Raw genomic sequence first — 4,443 nt, 5'->3', positions numbered from 1 at the left:
GTGTGTGTGTGTGTGTGTGTGTGTGTGTGTGTGTGTGTGTGTGTGTGTGTGTGTGTGTGTGTGTGTGTGTGTGTGTGTGTGTGTGTGTGTGTGTGTGTGTGTCAGCCTATTGTCCCAGATTTAGGACAAAGGATGTGTAAGGCTGTACAGTAGATGAATCTATATTTGATGAAGTGCCACTAACCAACCCCCAAGTTACTCTCCGCTTGCTTGGCTTTCCCTTTACATGTACCTGTGCCTGTCTGAGTGTGTGTTACATGTATATGTGTTTTTTGGTGTATGCCCGTGCTTTTCCAACCTTGACTTTTGCATACTTTTGTCATGCCTGTGAGATTTTCTTCCCTCATTAGGACACGTTTATATTCATTAATAACCCTAATGATGCAGGCTTACATGAAATGCCTTGACACACATACACACATACATGCCCTCTGGCTGGACGAATACATGTATGCTATATATGTGTGTGTTTCCTCCAGCTGGCATATAAGAGCCAGACAAAGAGCAGGGCTCGGGGCCCGGTGCTCTGCCTGCTGAGGGTGGACGAGGAGGATGGGTGGGGGGGTGTCTCCTGTCAGCCTTTGTTTCCTAATTGAAGTTTTTCTGCCTCTCGTCTTTCCTCCCCCATGCTGGTTAGAGGGGGGTGAAGGGGGGAGGAGTGAACCTGACAGGGGTTTGAGGGGAGTGTTTCATATCAGGCTTTGTTGCCGCTGGCACGATGCTCGCCTCTAATTTCTCTCCTCTGTAGCACACGAGTTCATAAACACAGAGCGTGGGGCCCGATGAAAATAAAGGGGGCTGTGTGGTGGCGCTGTCAGCGGGACGCAACAGGAGAGCTAATGTCCCCATTAAAACCTGACGGAGAGATCATTTGAAAATCAATAAAGACGTCTATAAAATTCTTAATTGTGTAATGACAAAATGATGATTTGATTATTTTCCTATGATGTACTGGTATGTCTGTATGTGAATGTGTTCAGGTCATTATAGCAGGCATAATGAAAACGTATTTAGAGAAGGAAAACATTGCTCCATTTTTTTTTCCAGTATTCAACCCATATATTATTTATTTTAGGAGCTTTTATTTCAGTAATGTCTGTCCGATAACCTTTCCACCGTTGTTAAACCCACACACACAACCGCTCATGTTTGTGGGTCTCTTTCATGTAGAGCAAGGGGGACAGAAGAAGACTGGTTTATATCAAAACATGACATCTGAACTAGTCTCTTTAACACAAAGCCTCCCAGGGAAAAATAATAATGATATGGCGTGCGGAAAAATGTCATGAAGTTTTACAGATAGCACTAGGATAAAGGGTTCTAGAAAATGCTTCTCCTGGTCACTGCTTGTTCTACTTTTCTTATTTGCATGGTTTTGAGGCCTGTCATTATTGTTTTTGCCTATTTTATGTCCTTTGGGTTTACAACATATTTAGTCTTCCATCTTGGTCGGTTTTGAAAAAGACTTGACACATTTTTTTAAAAATCTAAGTGAGACTTGTTTCATAAAGAGAAAGAAGGTGGTGTGTGACAAAGATGGGGAATTTAAGATTTAGAATCAGATTAGTCAGATACTAAGAAGCAAGCAATAAGCTTAAAAGACAAGACGGTGAATCTCCCTTTGGATTCATTAAATGGCATCCGTTCAAAAGAGAAGGCAGTGTTCATTCACATTTTACAGGAACATCAATGGCAACCAGTCTTCATGCATCTCCTTTGAATTTCTCTACTTGAAGACACACAGAGAGAGAAATGTCAGTAGAGAGAGAGAGCGATGAACCATTCGTGCAGAATCAAGAGAGAAAGAGAGAGAGAGGAGGGGTGGGTGGGATTGAGCGAGCAAGCCAAAGAGAGAAAGGGAGTGCTTCTCTCTTCCCCTAGCAACGGTCCGCGGTGCTCGTCTCCAGCCTGTTGTTTTCTCTCCATCTGTGTCAGACACACACACACTCGTTTTTTGGCTCTCTCGCTCGTCTGTCTGTCGGACCCCTGAGGTGTCTTTCGAACGTTTTTCATCCTAAGGATTCTTTAAGCTTCTCCCTGCGACATGAAGGCGGTTCATCAAGGATAAAAGAGAAGAGGCAACGCAAAACGCAGCGACAGAAAAAGGACGTAGCAAATAAGAAAGTGACTGAGAAAGGGAGAGAAGAGGAGGATGGAGCCCCTCAGTGCTCGTGGCCTGCCCCGGCTGTCCTGGATCGACACCCTGTACAGCAGTACGTATCATCCATCTATTTACTCCACACTAAATCACTTCCCATTAATCTTTACCGCTCGTCTTTACCTTTAGCCCTGTAGCACCCCCTCCTTCTCCATCTCACAGGCTGCATGTTTGCCTTACACCCGGAGCAACGAGCACATTACCTTTTCGCAGGAGTCCCTATTAACGTGCATCACTGTGGCTGTCCATAACAACACGGTCACCCCCCAATTCCTTCCTCTGCCTCTGTTCCGCTCATGTCAGCTGTTGTGGGGCTCTTTGCTGGCGACTGGGCATAGAGGCAGGGGAACGCCTGGAGAAATGTAGTGTGTGAGTCATGCTTACAACCTGGAAGCAGAACTTTATGTTCCATCCTATTGAGGTCACGAGCTGTCTGATGTTCAATTTCTAATCTGTTCTGTACATCGGTCTTCTTGTTGACACAGTCTGTAAGCTGGCTCAGTTTGCTGCTGTTTTCCGATCAGGTGTTACGAAACAAGGCTGAAAAAAAAAAATCCTGCTGCTTTCCCTCCTAAATCAGCTTGACTTAGATCTGTTTTTTTACTGCATATAACAAATGCAATTTATCCTGTAAAAATAATATTTTTAATGAGGATTATTTACACAGGCCCAGATTTGGGCAGTGGTTTGTGATGCTTTGATTCAGGTGTGTGTGTGTGTGTGTGTGTGTGTGTGTGTGTGTGTGTGTGTGTGTGTGTGTGTGTGTGTGTGTGTGTGTGTGTGTGTGTGTGTGTGTGTGTGTGTGTGTGTGTGTGTGTGTGTGGGTGGTTGTGGTCAGTTAGTTAGTTTTGGGCACATGACACAGCCTGTTGGGATTTCTACTCTGCTGTGTCACCTTTGTTACCATGCCTTAATTTGTACAGAGGGAGTGAATTGGGGAGGAAGAGGGAAAGGGGGTGATGGTGTTTGGGATGTTAGTAATACAGAAACAGAAAGAGCCACCAGTACAGGCATGTTGTCAGAAGTGCAGCCTATTTTATTGGCAGCTGTTACTGTAGTTCTTCATATAAGCTTAGGAGTGATAATGTCATCAGTTACTGGCCTGTTCACTATATGCATTACAAAAAAAGAGTGTATATTAATACATTATAATGTTTTTATTGATGTATTACACTTATCATTTTGCTAAATGAAGTGTGAAAATGAGGACTTGCAGGGTTAACATGTGTGGTTGAGGTGTGAGAACAGAGCTATTTATATTTAGTATGATGGTAATTGGCTGTTGTGTTTTAGTAAGAGTTTACACAAATAGTTTGAGTCTCTCGGGGAGATATACTTTAGGTGTAAATTATATTAGTGATGGCAATGTTTAGAACTTTTCTTTGGGACAAGGTAAGCTAGCGGGGAAAAACATAACTATGTATACTCAGCTAGCTACTTATCCTGGAAGTGAACCAGGAAGATGGAAACTTATTTTCCACAGGTGATAATTTCACATTGGACTGAATATGTGCCATCTTTAGGTCCTTCCAGTCTAAATGCTAAGCTAAGCTAGGTGGAGAGCTGCATCAGTGATGTGCCTTTGAAGCATCAAGGTTCCATTTCTTGGTCTTACAGTGAAGCAATATTTTATAATATTTGCTTTTTGATTATTCTCTATTCCACTTTTCAAAAATGGATCAGGTCAGTGTCACTGAATGGTAATGAATAACTATCACCAGCAGGGACTGTTTTCTTATTCTGTGTACTATTTTAATAATTGCTATTCTCGTCCTGGCATGATGTACTTTAACACATTTCAATTCAGTGAGAAGAGATGTGTACAAAAGGAAATAGGCCATTTACATTACAACAGGCTGAATGCTGGCTTTGTACCAGCTCTTCAGAGGAAAAAGGGCACAATCCTTTTATGCACCTGTCATTTCATCATCCTTTTGCTTTCACACTAACCTTTATCCTTTACCATGTGTGCCTCTGTGTGGTTTGGATAAAAAAAATGGTACTTCAAGTGCTGCTGAAGACACCCCCTCCTTCCACTCAGGGGAGTAGCAATAAACCACTTCTGTGAACTTTTTGAGGGGCTACTGTAGCAGGAGTAAACCACTGACACTGAACCGCCCATTCCCCAGCTTAAAGGCTATAACACATCAGCACACAGCAGACCCAGTCCCACCCTTCCCATAGTCTAGTAATGTAGTGGATTACCCAACATGTTGTTGGCTGTAATTGCATTCTTTCTCTTGTGTTAATGGCTAAATGTTAAGCGGGTGACCACACATCCTCCA

Source organism: Notothenia coriiceps, unplaced genomic scaffold (genome assembly GCF_000735185.1).
Source record: "Notothenia coriiceps isolate Sejong01 unplaced genomic scaffold, NC01 NC01_scaffold00004103, whole genome shotgun sequence".
Classification (NCBI taxonomy): domain Eukaryota; kingdom Metazoa; phylum Chordata; class Actinopteri; order Perciformes; family Nototheniidae; genus Notothenia; species Notothenia coriiceps.
This window is presented reverse-complemented; position numbering follows the sequence as displayed.